Source organism: Haliotis rubra, unplaced genomic scaffold (genome assembly GCF_003918875.1).
Source record: "Haliotis rubra isolate DU_JTF1 unplaced genomic scaffold, ASM391887v1 Scf728, whole genome shotgun sequence".
NCBI lineage: Eukaryota > Metazoa > Mollusca > Gastropoda > Lepetellida > Haliotidae > Haliotis > Haliotis rubra.
The window spans coordinates 509,865-528,397 of NW_025767444.1; the positions used below are offsets into that span (position 1 = coordinate 509,865).

Sequence of the window (18,533 nt, forward strand, 5' to 3'; positions counted from 1 at the left end):
GACGAAAAGCGATAGCAACAATAGCTGTGCGAGGATAAGTATAACACTGCTGAGATGTTATTCCTGGGCGATTAGGTTGACTAAACAACAACTAATGTGATTCTCTGACGAGCACTTTTAACGTCTCTGACTTACACTTTTCCCACCAAAATTCATCACGGAGCGAACCCGAAAGTGATTCCTCTCAATAACAAAGGAGCACAAAGCTCCCAGACACGCTGACATCCGTCAAGTCTGTAGAAATAGGGTCAACTCCCTTGTGCGTAAGTCCAAATTGTCTCATGTAAAGAAACAGATAGTCGACAACAAAAACGACACTAAAAAGCTGTACAGGATTGTTAAGTCTCTCACAGAAACAAAGGCTGATACACACAAAAATGCAACTAAGGTTGTGTCTGTGAAGCGGGCGAATGATATAGCTACTACAAAGTGGACAGGATTGTGGACAACATTACCTCTTCCGGTCCCGGCCACAATGCCTTGGAATACGACTCCGGATTCCTTGGCACAGAACTCTCCACTTTTGCTCCTGCAACTGAGTGTAGTGTGAGCAAAATGATTCAGGCAGCACCAAACAAGACAGGTTCACAAGATCCCATCCCAACATTGATACTTAAGCATTGTCTCCCTGCGGTCGCCTCTCCAGCATCCTCAGTGATCAACTCTTCTTTAGAATCCGGCGTATTCCCGCAATGCTTCAAGGAAGCAATTGTGACGCCCATTCTAAAGAAACAATCACTGGATCCGGATGTTTTTAAGAACCTACGCCCAGTCTCCAACCTCAGTTTCCTTTCAAAAATCATGGAAAAGGTTGTTCTCTCCCAACTGAAATCACACATCAATGATCACGGACTAACTGAAATATTTCAGTCGGCCTATAAGCGATCTCACAGCACTGAAACAGCCCTTGTGAGAGTACAAAATGATGTACTCCGAGCCATGGACCGCAAGGAGATTGTTCTTCTCGTCCTCCTAGACCTCTCCGCGGCCTTTGACTCCATATGTCACAACATCCTTCTGTCAAGGCTGAAACACACATTCAGCATCTCTGGCAGGGTTCTTGCCTGGATCGAGTCTTACTTGCCAAACCGATCCATGCGTGTGCAAGTGGACGGTGTAACATCAGCCCCAAAAGTCCTCAAACATGGCGTCCCGCAAGGAACCGTGTTAGGTCCTGTTCTGTGCTATATCCAGCCACTGGGAAACATCATCAAAGGTCACTCTTTGGACTTCCATGGATACGCCGACGATCAGCAGTTGTATGTAGCGATTAGACCATCGAATGTAAGCACAGGAATCCAGAGCATACAAGACTGCATCAGCGACGGTCATGATTGGATGTCAGCTAATTACCTGCAACTTTACAAGGACCAAAACAGAATTCATTATGTTTGGTACTCAACAACAGCTCGCCAAGATTACAGTTACAATCAACCTATCTGTGGACAAGATCTGTGTTGCTTCAGCTACAACTGTCAAGAACCTGGGCGTTGTCTTGGATAGAACCATGTCAGGTAAACATCAGGCACTGAACACAGCCAAAGCAGCAAACTTCCATATCGCTAACATCGGCAAACTCGAAAAGTACCTTGATAACGAAACTAGCAAAACTCTGATTCAGTCTCAAGTAACATGGAGACTCGATTACTGTAACTCTCTAGTGTTTGGATCTGGCGTAATCTCTCACTTACAGAGAGTTCAGAACAAGGCTGCTCGCACCAGAAAGGATTGTCACATTACGCCAATTCTCAGAGATTTACACTTGTTGGCCATTAGACATCGGGTCAGTTTCAAGTTGCTCGTCTTGGCGTACAATGCTCTCTATGTTGAATCATCGCCTACTTATTTAAAGGACCTTCTATCGGTCTACCACCCATCTTGAACCTTACGTTCTGCCCAGAAGGAGAAACTGGTTGTTCCATCAACATCAACAACGGCTGGAGATCGTGCCTTCTCAGTTGCAGCTCCTGCCCTGTGGAACGCGGTCCCCCTTGACATCAGGAACAGTGACTCTCTCCGAGCTTTTAAGAGAAAACTCAAAACATTTCTTTTCTCATCTAATGATTGAACTGTAACGTGTAAAGCACCATTGAGCAGCTCCATATAATTGGAAATAAGGGCTATACAAAGCAATTATTATTATTATTATTATTATGAATACTACGGAGAAAAAAGTTAAATCTGCATTCGACTCGTCTGTAAAGCCAATAGTCCTCTACCAAAGCGGAGGTCGACAGATTATGATATCAGCACCATTTTTTACGTGACTGGTCAGGTCGTATGGCGGGACGACATGGCCGTATCTCGTCATGGCATCAGCGGTTCCTGACTGTGTTTGGATGGACACCTCATACAGAGGTCAGGTGAAGGATCCACTAAACACCCTCCCCCCACACACACACACAAACACACACATACACACACACACACCACAACCACAAGACCCCCAAACCCCACCACCCCCTTCCCCAGTTCTTTTTTGTCCTGAAAGTATATTAAATGACGATTGAAACTCTCGTGAAAACGGGTGAGAATGTACTGTGCACCACCACCCACCCCTACCCCTTTTCTCAAAAAGCTGTATCCGCGCCTGATCCTGTCCTGTCTTCGTGGCGACTCAAGTATTCTTATGTTAACGTCTCAACAGTGCTGACATGTGTCGGTGATGCGAAGGGCTTTCAAGACGTTTTGAGCCTAAAAAACTTCTGATATGTGCATGATAAAAATAACTGTATGGTATTGAAGAATGGCTTATAGCATTCACGTAAACGTAATATTGACATGCACATGACGCTAGTTTCCGGTCATCTAGTCACATGTACCCCTATTGAAACGGCAGAAATGGCTGAAAGCTTGAGTTTTGGTCCTCGAGGGCCACCCGGCGAAACACATTGAAGAGCGACTGACAGCAGTACGAGTAGCACTTAGAAGAAGAGCGATTGACAGTAAAACAGAGTACCCCATGGGACTCAATACTCGTACTGCTGTCAATGTGCTTAGCCGGGTGGCCCTCGAGGACCAATAACTTTATAACGTTTATGTGAAAGATATAAACCATTCTTCAATGTCATACAGGTATTTGTATCATGCACACATCAGACGTATTTTAGGTTCAAACGTTTTGATAGCTCCTTGTAGAAGGTGATAAGTGGAGATTATAGGGATGAGATACAGTGTAGTAAGGGATATACAGCATAATATGGGATACATAGACGGTATCGGGGAACAAATGGAGCGACGTATGGGATAGATGAAGCATAGAAGATGGTATCTGTAGGGGATAAATGGAGCGTAGTGGATGATAGAGGTAGGGGATGGATGGAGCGTAGTGGATGATAGAGGTAGGGGATGGATGGAGCGTAGTGGATGATAGAGGTAGGAGAAAGATGGAGCGTAGTGCATGATAGAGGTAGGGGATGGATGTAGCGTAGGGGATGATAGAGGTAGGGGATTGATGGAGCGTAGTGGATGATAGAGGTAGGGGATGGATGGAGCGTAAGGGATGATAGAGGTAGGAGACAGATGTAGCGTAGGGGATGATAGAGGTAGGGGATGGATGTAGCGTAGGGGATGATAGAGGTAGGAGACAGATGTAGCGTAGGGGATGATAGAGGTAGGAGACAGATGTAGCGTAGGGGATGATAGAGGTAGGGGATGGATGGAGCGTAGTGGATGATAGAGGTAGGAGACAGATGTAGCGTAAAGGGGATGATAGAGGTAGGAGACAGATGTAGCGTAGGGGATGATAGAGGTAGGGATGGATGGAGCGTAGTGGATGATAGAGGTAGGAGACAGATGTAGCGTAAAGGGGATGATAGAGGTAGGGAGACAGATGTAGCGTAGGGGATGATAGAGGTAGGAGATAGATGGAGCGTAGGTGGACTGATAGAAGTGGGGATGGATGAAGCGTAGGGGATGATAGAGGCAGAGGGATGGATGGAGCGTAGGGGATGATAGAGGTAGGAGACAGATGTAGCGTAAAAGGGATGATAGAGGTAGGAGACAGATGTAGCGTAGGGGATGATAGAGGTAGGGAGGAGATGGATGGAGCGTAGGGGATGATAGAGGTAGGAGACAGATGTAGCGTAGGGGATGATAGAGGTAGGAGACAGATGTAGCGTAGGGGATGATAGAGGTAGGAGACAGATGTAGCGTAGGGGATGATAGAGGTAGGAGACAGATGCAGCGTAGGGGATGATAGAGGTAGGAGACAGATGTAGCGTAGTGGATGATAGAGAGGAGACAGATGCAGCGTAGGGGGATGATAGAGGTAGGAGACAGATGTAGCGTAGGGGATGATAGAGAGGTGAGGGGATGGATGGAGCGTAGAAGGGATGATAGAGGTAGGAGATGGGAATGGAGCGTAAGGGATGATAGAGGTAGGGTATGGATGCAGCGTAGGGGATGATAGAGGTAGGGTATATGAAAAAGAGCGTATAGTAGGGAATAGATGGAACGTGGTAGATGATGAGTAGATATGTTTTACACTTATCAGAGCGTTACACAAAGTCCATGGTCTAGACCACCAGTTGTCCATCACCGTTATTGTGGAAGCCGTGGTAGAGTTGCGTGGGTTAGACGGCTGACTTTGTGTGCTGGTGATTAGGTGCCTGACTCTGAGAGTATGGATTCGAATCCCGGATGGGGCTCAGACCAATAAAAGTACTACAACCTGTACCTTACTGAGTAATTGTAATCCCAAACACAACACATGTTACATCTGACCACAGTCTAAATGGCATGTGTGTTCATAGCTTTCGGCAGTGGGAGCCGTGCCAATTTACACTTTTCAGAGGGGTACACAAAGTCCACCAGTTGTCCCAAATTCCATTTTAGTGGAAGCCGCGGTAGTATGTGTGTTCATGGGGTGGATGTTGCGTGGAAGGGACGAGTGAGACGTCGGGTGGAAAGATTGGGATTAGGGGGCAGTTAGGTGGAGTATAATGGGACAGATGAAGCGTTGAAGCGACATGGGCGTTGGGGATCGTGCGTAGTAGGTGATAATGCAGAAGTGTATTAGGAGATAGACATAAAATAGTGTGGATAGGCTGAGCCTACAAGAGGGATAGATTGGAAGCTTAGTTGGGTATTGGTGGATACCTATGGATATAGCTAAAATACTGTAGGCGATAGATGGAATGTGTTGGAGTATACTGGAGTCTACCTGTCTCTTAGTAGAATATTTGTCACACACAAAATATAAAGAGATATGTGACTATTGTTTGCTGATGATGTGATGTAGGAATATTTCTGCAAAAAGCAGAACATGTTAAACAAGTTTGTAACAAACTAAGCAGATAACAGTAAAATATATTTTTCATCTTGCGACAAATACCTTAAATTTGCTCATGACCAATTATTTGTCAGCAATCAAGCCAGCCACAATATTGTTGGATGGAAATAGTTTTCCAAATCCATTCTGTGAATCTTACAAATTGTGTCGAAAGTACATGAAGCACCACCCACTTTCATATGAAAAGTAACAGCAACAATGTGTGTATGATGTCATATACACAAGTAGTTTAAGTGTTCGAAAAAATATCTGCGTCTAGCAAAGTGGTCGTGACGGAAATGATTTTAGTATGAAGACAATATGTCTGCAATGTCATCATACAAAGAGAGAATGACAAGAAGCCCACGTTGTTACTGTTCTTTAGAAAAGTATTAGTGACCCAATAACTGTCACCCCCAGATCTGGCATTCTAAAATTACCATTATCATCGTTTTCTACCGAATTTCACACTCAAACATCGAACCAAGTTGTTTTCCACCAGTTCTTGAGTTCCACAATATTAACGTATGTCAGATCATTGCACATAATGAAGATTACGTCGACCATCTGGAATGGGCAGCTGTGCATTTCTCACCTGAAAGGACTGTAACACGAGGCATTCAGTTTTCGATTGTGATTTCTGTCAAAACAAACCCCATGAAACGTATCTGACATTCTCTGTTACTTAACACACAATAGAGCAGTCTTGTCTTGGTCATCTCACATTACATGGGGACCGGTTGCAGCAGCTGTATGAAGATCACTTTTCTCCAAGGATCATCAGCCATGACCTGTTTTGAAAGCCTGACTACTGGTGCAGATTGCCATTGTATTTATACCGTCATTGAATTTGCACTGCCATTTCAATTTGTTCCAGTGGCGGTGGGGTAGCCTAATGGTTAATGTGTTCTCTTGTCATGCCAAAGACCCGGGTTCAATTCTCCAGATGGGTACAATGTGTGAATCCCATTTCTGGTGTGCTTTGCTGTTGGTATGTTTAATCTTTCAAGTATCACTGAATCCTCTCACTCGTTGGTCCTCCACTCCTCCTTGATCAGCTGTTTTACCCTCCGTCCTGAAGCGTTTGGCAGTGTGGACGGTAATACGACTAGAGCACGCTGTTGAAAATAGCTTGTGTACAGGAACGACGAAGGCACGTAAACACAACCTGGAAAGCACGGAGTGCTATCCACTGTTTGAAGATACCCAAAACGCGACATAATATCCCAGGCAATGACCAATCCACACACCAGTCAAACCTGTGCGTGTCCGCCAGTCAAAACGCTATATTTCTTGTATGACCTTGACCGAGGTACTTCATCGGACATGCAACGACGATGTCTTTCATCGAGGACTGATAGCAGGTGCTAAGATGCACATATGGTTAAATGTATGTGTATGTCCAGTTCATTACATGGATGGTCCACGCAGAAGTTTGAAGCACGGTGCAAGTGTCCGTGGCACTATTACTCAGTGAGAAAGCGTTAGTGAAGGTTTTCCTCGTTCGATAAATCAGATGCGAGTGTGTAATCAATAGCATAATTAGGGGGTGAAATGGCGCGTTTCTTATTCAATTTGTACCATCCGTTGATAATTCTGGACAGTAGTTACATCAAATCTAGCTCCAGGTTTGCGGCATGATCCACATATATACACTGAATAGTTACATGATGTACGATTCAGTTGAGAAAACGTTCAACCACGTATCCACCCAATGACAAAACCTCGGACCTTTACTAGCCTTTTCATATTTCTGGGCTAGTATTGGCCTTAAGCAATTTATACGTGTCGTAAGAGGCTACCGACGCGGTTGGATGTCAGGCTCTTTAAATTGGTTGACAAAAGTCATCCTGCCCAACTCTGTAGATCGATGCACGTGATGATGATCTCTGGACTGTCTGGTCAAGACTCAGTTATTTACAGACCGCCACCCTATAGCTGAAATATTGCTGGTTGTGGCGTTAAACACCAACGACAAAAAAGTTATACGAGTGATAAATCTATTTTAGCATCCATGTAATTGTGCGATATATGGACAATGCACTCTACTATTGCAATTGTCTCGTTTCCAAATTGAAACCAATGCTTTTATCTGAAATTCATTGTCAACCGAATCACAACAAACAAATGTAATACAATAAACATATGAGAAAATGAACATCGGTGTATAAATCAATACAAACTATTGCAAAGTACATTTACTGTGGGACAGAGTGGGAGTACAGAGTTCAGTGACAGTACCATTACAATGGCTATACAGAATTATCTAGCAGCTGGAACAGAAATAAGCCAGTGATAATAAGTATCACAAAGCAATAGTGGTCAAGCTTTCAAGGCTGTCTAGGCTGAATATTCAATGCAGAAATCTTATCCTTGATGTAATGTGAGACGATAGAAACATACATCCCTCCCGTAATAAAGTATGTAAAAACATCCCAGAATGCTCTGGATATGCTGTTGTAGACACTTCTCGACTATTCCTGACTCCAAAATGGCATCTACTGGATCTCCACAGAAGCAATATACCACAACACTGTTGTACTGTGAGTTACACCAAGCTATATAACGATCTACCTCCCAGCCAGGTGAGATGGCTCTGGGGTTCCGCGTCGCACACAAGCGCTACACACAACCATGCCAGCACTGTGACCACGCCCAAATAGAGCGTCTTCATCACCACGACTGAAGACTAAATACGGTTGAAGACATGCTCTATTTTGATAAAGTAAACGTAACGTATCGGTCGTGCCTGATATCGCCACGATCTGTCCAACATTCCTTCACTCGACAAGCGTTGATTCCAAAGTTTAAACTACAAAGTTAACCAGGCATCAGTCCCTACAAAAACCATCTGTGAATCAATAAAAACAAAGGAAATATGTTGTGATTAACAGCTGTATTCTAAAATCAACTAAGTTCACAGATCACTATAAAGTCACTGACAAGTCACCTCACTGACTTGTTTAATATGAAGAAACACCCGGGCTTATTTCTGGCCAACGCATTTTGTGGATGCCGTTCCGTTGGGAGGTTAGTATGGGCATTTTGGTCCTTAAAGACGAAAGTTGACCCTCACATTTGCAAATAGGACAAGAGACCTTTTCAGTAAGTTGTCCCGACAACACTGTCCATTAACACAACGCTGTCTTCCATCCTCCCTCGCTCTAATTGGAGTGGGTTCCGCTCAGTAATAGTAATATCAGCACACACCCTAACCGATCCACAGATACATCTGTCATGAGGTGAAAGGTTGACACATTAGCTTGTTGTTCATTTTGATGTGGCCAGACACGACCACGTCTTTCGAGAAAGAAAGTGCGAGGAAAATCGGCACTCAACTGAAAACATGACCCGCGAAGGGCGATGATTCTTCTAAATTCAAGTATCTATACACCTCTGACGTCCGTTGACGTTATGCCGGTTTCGAATTTGCAGGACAATTTGTGCATGTCGTGCGGCTTCCATTTTTGTGGAAGCCGCGGTGGCTGAGCGGTCTAGGCGTCTGACTTTGTGTGCTGGCGATTAGGTGCCTGACTCTGAGAGTGTGGGTTCGAATCCCGGATGGGACTCAACCCAACAAAAGTACTAGAATCTGTACTTTACTAAGAAAGTGTAATCCCAAATATAACATATGTTACATTTGACCACTTTCTAAAGTGGTTGGAGTAGACTGTCAGTTTTACCTGAAGTCATGGCGATGCATACTATAGAAATGATCCCTAAAAAGTATTTCGGTAGGTCGATTGTCAACAATTCACGTTCAATGGCACCTGTTCCACAGTCTTCTGCTCAAGGACTTTGAAAGTATTGACATTTACATTTCATGACTCTCAAGAAGCATAAACATCCTGTACAACTAATTTCATAAAATGGCTTGTATTTTATCTCCTGGATATCAAAAAAGAGAAGTTACTGTGCCGAGATTTTTATCTGTGTTTGAACCCTCTACTAAAAGCTCTCACAACAGCACGGCAGCGACCGTTGCCCACTGTGTATAGGATAATACAGCCGGATTTGACTTCTATTCAAACCTTACCACCTTGCTATGGCCATCTCTGTCCGTTTGTGTTTTTGAGCAGATGTGTTAATTTTGTCAGTGTTTGCTGGGTTCATGTGACGACGACGACGCCACGATGCCTGTTCTAGGATTGAAAACTAAAGTCCACATAAAAGTAACACAACGATGATGTGGTTGGGGCCTTAGGCGTTCTAAGGAACGAATGCAGAGATGTATACGCAAATATTAATAAACACAAACGTATGCATGTACGAGTCGCTGATGATAGCAAACTAAATCATCAGTAAGACAACGGGTATGTCCCTCCATAATCATACAAAATCGTTAACAAAGGTTATAGTAATCGACCGTCCTGCATTTGGAGACGTCCTTGTCATCATGAATACACTACGACAGTGGAAGCAGGCACTTACCAGGTTAAAGTCTCGTCCTCTATTTCTGACTCTCGACTTCAGATCAGTAGCGCAGGTTCTCTCTGTATGAGCAGTCGCCGACTAGAGTAATATGCATTTCCGATGTATTTACATACCCAAGTACCCGTATGAGGTAAACAGGATGTAGTGTACAACAAAGAACATAATGTTCTATTTTCAAGGTTATTTCTCGTCGCTTTGTCGTGCACTGACTACAACTGCACACTATAAAGAGTATTCTGTTCTGCTGTGGTGAATAATTGTTGTGTCACATTTTACTATCCAAGTTAAGTTAAACCCAACAGGTATTCAAGTGTTTCAAACTGACACATGGTTATGATTTTCCCCATTAAGTGATCGAATGATATATTCAACCAATTAAGAATTACCAAGGAATAAACAGGGTTACTTAATGATATATTTTCCAAAGCCAATCTTAGTCGCATGTTTTATTTTTCTGTCATCATCATCAAAATCTTTAAGACGTATGAAGGTCACAGGCCCATATACATACCAATATGTACATATTCTAAACAGGTATGAAGTTGTAAACGAAAAGAAGAAACAATTTCTTAAAACCTTTTTACCTTTCTACCTGCGCAGATTATGTTACACCCCCAGTGAAAAATATCAGTAACATATAATTGTATAGCTGTACTGGAACTTTTCAGAATTCTAATACATAGTTCTATTTCTTCTAACTTTTCTCTTATGTTGTATGTATAATAGATTGTTTATGGCTTCAGTTTTGCTTTGTTTAAGGATATTGCTAAACGATATCATATCATAAACTTGCAAATTCTTAGGCAAAAATCTTGGAATTTATATTCCACGTTTGAAGACAGATACCTCTCAGACTCAAGAAGACTCTTATATTTTGTATATAGCATATAACGTGAACTGTTTTCAAGAGTAGATGTCCAATTTTGGTAAAACAGGTCGATCAAGCCTTCTTTAAAAATGTGAATAAAAGCGCACGGATCGCCGACAGCTTGTGAAAACCAGACAAATCCATGCCGTGTGAGCAAAGTATATGGCAGATCTCAGACGCCCATGCGTGGTACGCAGCAGTATCTAGGTAGTATAACATATCATATGCCTTTTTCGGAATTCGTCCATCATGCATTGTTGTTAACTTAAACCAATATTTCATCGTTCGAACGTAGGAATAAATATAAATTGGAAACCGTCCACATTCACCATACATTATTGCATTTGGTGTCTGTGGACCGACATTTAAATAATTTTATATGCTTGTAAGTGATTTTTTTTCAATGCTGTCGTATCTTTTAACCCACCAAACATCTGACCCGTTGAGATATATTGGCTGAATGTGGCTGTCAAATATTTTAAAATATATTTCGATAGGTATTAGTCCTAATTTCCTAAAGTTTATAGTTAATTCCATTAAAGCTAGCCTTCTTACTCCGAGTTGCAAGTTCTGAGACCGGTTGTCTAAGACTACAATTACACGTGAACACAAAACCTAGCTATTTGTAGCTGTTTACCGTTTAAATGTTTTTCCCACTATAAAGCCAGTTTTCCTTAACTGCTACTTTCCCACCTGTCCTAAAAACAAGAATTTTAGATTTATCAACATTTACAGTTAATCCCCACTTATCTGCATACGATTCTAAAGTGTCTAGCTGGCACTCAAGACCACCAATAGTATCTGACACAAGAATTACATCATCCACAAATAACAACATTAGAATTTCAAGTACATCTGTAAACAATTGGACTTCATGTTTACCATAATTAGTAATTTCTACAGAACCTTCATTTATAGACAATGAGAATAACATTGGACGCAACATACAACCCTGCCGTAAACCAAATGGACAATTAAAATGTTCCGTTAACTCGGATTGTACCCTGACACATGATTTCAATGTTTTCCATATGCTCAGAAGAGCTTGTAACACTTTACCGTATATTACATAAACCTTTATGTTTATTTCTAAGCCTACAATATTGGGTTTTACACACTAGAGTTCTGTTTCGTCTAAATATACTCATCAAAAATAGAAACTTGACATGCTGATTTGGTGTTTATTTACTGAGTGCACACAATTGATTCAAACATGACATCATTGCTCAATTACAGTAAAATCATCACTTTACAAATTTCCAAAACTCGATTATCCAGAAGTGTTTGGTAAAACCAGTGAGGGCTATTAAAGCCACTTGGTCAGAGTAAAATGTCAGTTTCTGGTGTGACCACCATGAGCATTGATAACAGCTTGGCAGCGATGACCTATACAAGAAAACAGATGCCGAATGCCTTCTTGAGGAATGTTTTGATACTCTTGCTGATATGCTGTATACATTTCTTGTAGTCTCTGAGGTAGCGGATTACGCTGGCGCAAGCGTCGATCAAGAGTATATCATAGATGTTCAATGGAGGACAAATCAGGTGATCGAGAAGGCCAGGGTAACACCTGTACATTGTCTTGTTGGAGGAAGTCCTGTCAAACACGTGCAACGTGAGGTCGAGCATTGTCATGCTCCAAAGACCGTTGACGTTGATTAAGGGGTCGATATGACGTTGAAGTGATCTTTTGGCAAAAAGTCTGGCTTCCCATAATCAATTGCTCACTGTCTGGTCGGAGATTCGGCGTAGTCCAGGGTTTTGAATTGTTATGGATGATGCGACCGTGATGTTTGAACGAAGATGTCTCAACCTGATGTATCGATCTTGGGCGGCGGTGGTAACTCTAGGTCGACCTGACCTTGGTCTGTCATTAACACTCCCAGTATTGAGTTGATCACTGGAATATCTGGTCCAGACCCGATTATTTACAGACCGCCGCCATATAGCTACAAAACTGTTGTGTGCGGCGTAAAACTTACTCACTCATTCACCAACTTACATATCACAAATACGGAAAAGGCGAATCTGTAAAATATTATAGCTGTTTGAATATCACAGAAAGGGATATCCGTTAGGACAAATTTGCTGACACAAGAAATCGCCTACTTATATGGACAACCCAAATATTATTCCTCGACAATATGTACATGAATAGATTCCCTCTGTAATGTTCAGAAAACTGTCACGTTGTAGTATTAGCCAATGATATATGTATGGCCTATGTATATCGCTACATCCTTGTCGCCTACAATACACGTCAAACACATACATGCCATTTTACCCTTGTAAATGTCTCTTACTGTGATTTCACTAAAACATTTGCTTTTCCCATGCTGGGATTTAAACCGAAGACCTTCTGATCATTGTCCACATGACCAAAGAGGTTAACCCCGTCAGCAATGAAAGCATGTCATCTGTGGGGTGACTCCACGCCCTGCTAGACGTACCACCTCATTGTCCTAGAGCTTGTGCAATAAGCATATGCTGTGCCAAATCTTATATCTTATACTACACATGCGGGTGTTTAAATCTACTTGTCTGTTTTGATGTTTCACGCTGCACTCGGTAATATCCATTTACAGCATTGTGCATAAGTTAACTCACACGTGAGACATCGTAGGTTTGACTATACAACATGCTTTTGTTCATCGTGTCTCACTTTTGAAACGCGGGATGGTATGGTGTGAAATTTCACCCCAAAACAGATGACGTCATGCCGCATGCCTCGCCCTTTGTTGTAGTCTGCTTTAGGTCTGTCACAGATATCATGATCGTTCAGAAAAGGAACGTTTTGCCACTAAGCAAACGGGAAATTATCATAGGCATACATTTATATAGCATATCGCTATAGGAAGAGTGGAATTCTGAGAAATCGGTCTCGAACTTGTAGACTGAGGATTGTGAGCAACCGCTACAGATGTGTACTGATTCGTAATGTCAAATCTGTTACTTCACTATTCATCGAGCTATTTGTCACGTTGCACTGAAACACTGTCCCGTATTACACTCATGTCACATGTGAGGTGAGGTGAGGTGAGGTGCGGCTGCTTGTACTAGCCCAGACTGAAGCTGGTTTTATAGTGCTAGCCCACTGAGATACCATGCCGCAGTGAAGCATGAATACCCAACTCAGACAAATTATACTGACTCCGAGCCGACCAGTCCTTGATTTAATCATTAATGCCGAGCGCCAGACAGGGACCAACAAGTACCATATTTTTAATGTCTTTTGGTATGACGCGGTTGGGGATCGAACCCTCGACCTTCCGCTCTCCGGCCGGACGCTCTAACCACTACACCACGGAGGCGGTCATGTCACATGTGTGCTCTCACTGAGGTGCACATGCACCTTACACAAGTGTTCATTCCGTGTGCATTCCGACGAGATGTGTTATGCGTGGTGACGTCCAGCCGGCCAATATGACAAATTGACACTAATCAATACGAAGATCATCCTGAGAAAGGATTATTCGCAGATTGATCACCCTGTTGACCATAATTATTCTAACAACATTTAGGTAACATTTAGGCAACCATTGACACCAGCATTACTAACTATTACAGTTCTATGATGAACACGCCACATTGTATGACGAAGCTGAGTTTTGCTTCAAACTTAATACCCCAAGGAGATACCCTATGGAAAGTTACGTGATGGTTCAGTATATATATGAGCTCCTGATCTCTTACCAGGAAGTAGCCGCGACAACAGTAAAGAGTGTGTGTTGGGTGGGAGGGGCGAGGAGAGGGGGAGGAGAGTGGTAGAGAGACTTTTCAGTACTTATCTACTCAAGCAATTCCTAGAAATCAAGGACGAGGGTGCAGTTCATACATTTATGTCGTGCTTAGAGTGAAGCGTTTGTCGTCAAAATGACATGTAGTCATGTGACATCTATATTATGTATTTCGTGTCGCCTAGTGTGAACGTGAAGTGTGCAGTATGCAGTGTGTAGTTTAATTAAGTAGTGTCTAGTGTGAATAGTGCAGGGGTGTAGTTTGAGGTACGCAGTATCTAGTGTGTGTGTGTACTGTGCCATGTGTAGAGTATAACCAGTCAGTCCATAAAGCTAGATATAGTGTCAGGGAATAATCCTGCGTTTTCTTCGTCCCATCCCGTCCCTCCGCCCCAACCGCCTCTCCCGCTACCATACTGCTGGGGATAACAGTGATTAACAGGGCTTCTGGGTACGCTGTGAAAGACTGTAAACTTTGGAACGATGGATGGTATTAGTTCAGGCCATCGGTTCTACTGACGGGTATGATAGATAAATCCATTGTGTATTTACAAGTGGGACAATTGCGTAAGAATGCCCTTTGATGTGGATTAATCGATAGTATATGGAAAAGAAGACTATATTTTCAATGACTTCGGGAATGTACAGATCGTTTGGAGCATAGACAGGTGTGACGTTGCTCCCGTGCAGGTGGAGACAGGTCGATAGGATGACGTGTCTTCCGAAAATACTGACAGGTCATATCACTGTTCAGTTCTTTGTCGTGCGCGGTCTCCAAGGACAGCTTGTAGGTTATCATGACAGAAATCCCGCAGTGTTGCAACGTTTTATATGACACATTAACAAGCATGGTTTAATATACAAGCAAGATTGTGAAATCTTGGCTGGATATCTATTGTTCGGTTAGGGACAACAGTGGGGAAATACACATAGGCATGTTGTACATTATCCGAGTGTTTAGCGATCCGTTCTTGACACAGTGTAGTAAAACGAGAGAACGATTATGTGAACCTGAAGTTACTTTGAAGGCCTCATTAGCGTTCACTCAGCAGCTGTTGTTTTGGATTTGCAGCTGTTGTCAGTGGATCGAGATAATTCTTGAAAAAGTCTATCCTCTTGCAGATGTAGGGATGGCTCTCAATGAGTGTGAGTGAGTGTGTGTGTGTGTGTGTGTGTGAGAGAGAGAGAGAGAGAGAGAGAGAGAGAGAGAGAGAGAGAGAGAGAGAGAGAGAGAGAGAGAGAGAGAGAGAGAGAGAGAGAGGGAGGAAGGAATTGATAGAAGTTGCTTTTCTTGATACTAAATCTTCTACCCTTTAATAAGTATTGCCCTCCTCTACCATTTGGCATACAGTTCACTTAGCCAATCAGTGAGTTGTGGTCACTAATCTTCCAACTGGCAGGACCATATGTCACAGTGAAGAACAGTATTTGGACAATCAATCAAACATAAATGTTAATCCCCTTATGCTGCTGGGTGAACGAAAAGAACCCGTTTGGAGTCATTAGTTATTATCAGTTTGTATGTGAAAACTGCTCTTTCACCCCATGAACCCAGGACTCTCGTGGAATGTCACGACAGCTAGATCGAGTTCATGGACAGATAAACTCTGTCACGAATCAATGAATATCAATACATCCAAATCCAGTTTGAGTTTCCGATTGTCACAACAACCCTCGTGATCGTGATGCTGCGTCATAAAACTGTTACTATGTCGTGTGAAACATTGCTGGCAGCACCGGTGCGACGTCCTCTAACACATTGGGGGGACGAGTTGGTACAGTCGTCTGAGCTACGTCCCTTAGAAACCTGTGGTGGTGGGTTTGACTCCAATATATATATATATTTTCCCTGGTTCTATTTTTGCTCATTCCCTTGTATAATATTGACATGGTACAGATACCTTTCTAGGAACTTCAGCTAGTTCTCGGCAAAAGTTAATAAATAAACAGAACATATAAGTAATGTTTTTAAAAGTTTAGGCATGATTAAGAAACCTTCTGTTTCTCACTGTTTACTGAAATTGAAATTTTACTGAAATATGTGTGTATGGCAATTGAAACATGGAGATTTTCTCATTCAAGCGTAAGGCAGTATCACATATACAGCCTGTTTTGAAAACTACTGCAACCTATCATGAGTATCGTAACAATTTTTTTACCCGTGATTTTGGTAAAGATGCGCATTGTAGGTTTGGAACACTAATATTATTTTCTATTCTGCTTTTGTTAACTCATAAGAACCATTTAGGTAAGGCAAGAGCCCCAGTTCAGTGTATTTGGCATTCAAGCTAACCTCAGATATATTTTCATGGGTATACTGAAGTTCAAAGTGCGGTCGTAACGGTGATCTACGTTGAACTCCGCTTAATTACGTCTAACTACGTTTAACTAAGGTCAGCTACGGTCTACTACGTTCATCCAGCACTACGGTCAACTACATGTACGAGCTGGGGCTGGGTGGAGCGGGACAATATTACCTATCAGGGACTATGAGAAGACAAGTAGTATGGTTGTTGGGTCATTCTGATAAAAAGATATTAATAAAAGATATATATTCTGATAAATATGATAATGAATCCCTATCAGCCTGTACACCAACAAGAAGGCCCCTACTCTTGACACTTCCTAGATGTACCCAAGCCAACCTGAACCCCTTCAGTTACCTGGTATGTTTTGCTGTAACACTGGATGCGTGATATTCAAACCGAAATACCGTAGTTAGGTTAACTATACATGTACGCGAACATGGAAGCAATACATTGGGTTGAAGCACGTGTTTATTGTAATAAAACGGAAATAGCTGCACAATACAGAATAAAAATCATCAGTGATTAAGGAGAAAACACTGTTGTCAAATTTCTGTCAACTAGGTCCTTAAAATGTGAACAACAAATATATAAACATCAACAATAGCAAAGTATCGGAATAATGACGAGAGTGAAATATCACCGTATGATAAGCTTCCATTGATATACTGAGTGCCCATTGACAATGTGGTGAATACATGTTACAGTCAGATTGTGAAATGACATTTCGTGAAATGAATAAGATGTCGCCAGTCTTTAGTCTTTTCATCACTCATCCACACTACCAGCATGTCCTTTATGTCGCCATTTGCCCTTTCAACTGATCCTTGCTTTTGGGCATGGCTTGGCGTACCATGTACTCGTGCTAGTTCTGGCCAGACGAGTTGAATTTTGTCATAACATGAGACGTGAACTCTGATCCATTATCAGATTGGAGGATCTCTGGGGCACCTATCGTCAAGGTACTTCAGCAGCCCTTTTAGTTGACAGTGGTCTCAATAGGCAAAACCTAGTTAAGTGATCCTGATATACCATTATCCAGCGACATGGCTGACACTCTTAGTCTTTTCACGAAATTACTGAAATTTTTGGTCATTCCACGAAATGACTGATTTCACAATCTGACTGTAACATATATTCGAAATAGCTCCACAATCTGCCTGTGATAGTGTAGCAAAATTGGCATCAGGGCTGATGTGAATCATCCATCACATAGCGATAGTTCCATACTGGACACAAACCATGAAGCGTTAGAGTGGAACTTTGGAGTCCTGGACATGCTATAAGTACATCCATATGGCACATGAGATATATATGTGTGGAAAATACATGAGTAACAGTTTACAAACCTAACCTAAAATATCGCTCCATGAAAAGTATGTTCTTCCAATCTCATTCAAGTTCATTAAGAGGTTAACATAATTCTCAGGATTCAAGTAATGAAAGTGAAACTTTGGTAGAAAGAACTAATGATCACTGATAGTTTGTGTAACAAGGGGAACTTATAAACCCAATAGAAGGGAATTCTTAAAGTAACACGAGAAGAATTACTGCCACGATATAAGTATGAAATAACAAACTCACTCATTCTATAATGGAAAATAGGAAATAGGCCTGACTTTAAGGAAAAAGTAAATCGTGGATTTGCAATTTAGAGAGACAAGCAAAGCATCAGTTTACATACATTTGTATATCAAATATAAGCTATGACAAAACTAAAAGCAAATAAAGGGTCAGCCATTATAGATATCTGCATTTCTGATTAAATATGGATAGTTTACATATGTTAATTGCTATCAGACCGGCGTTAGTGGTGCACATGTTAACCCTGGATGGTTGATGGTGTGCGTCTTGTATGCTGTCTTGTTTCATCAATACTCATGAAACACGACCTTGACTGACTGATTCGTCTCACC

The 18,533-nt window shown here is 42.0% G+C and overlaps 1 protein-coding gene and 1 pseudogene across 1 annotated transcript in view; both read right to left on the reverse strand.

The window, feature by feature from the left end:
* Nucleotides 1-9,712, reverse strand: part of LOC124259550 (deleted in malignant brain tumors 1 protein-like) — a 39,663-nt gene extending 29,951 nt beyond the window's left edge. The window contains exons 1-2 of the mRNA XM_046693694.1: nucleotides 9,704-9,712; nucleotides 456-535 (exon numbers count right to left, since the gene is read on the reverse strand). The gene's annotated coding sequence lies outside the window, so the exon portion shown is untranslated. The remainder of the gene's footprint in view (nucleotides 1-455; nucleotides 536-9,703) is intronic.
* On the reverse strand, nucleotides 8,916-9,007 carry LOC124259553 (annotated as a pseudogene).
* Nucleotides 9,713-18,533: the final 8,821 nt, after the last annotated feature.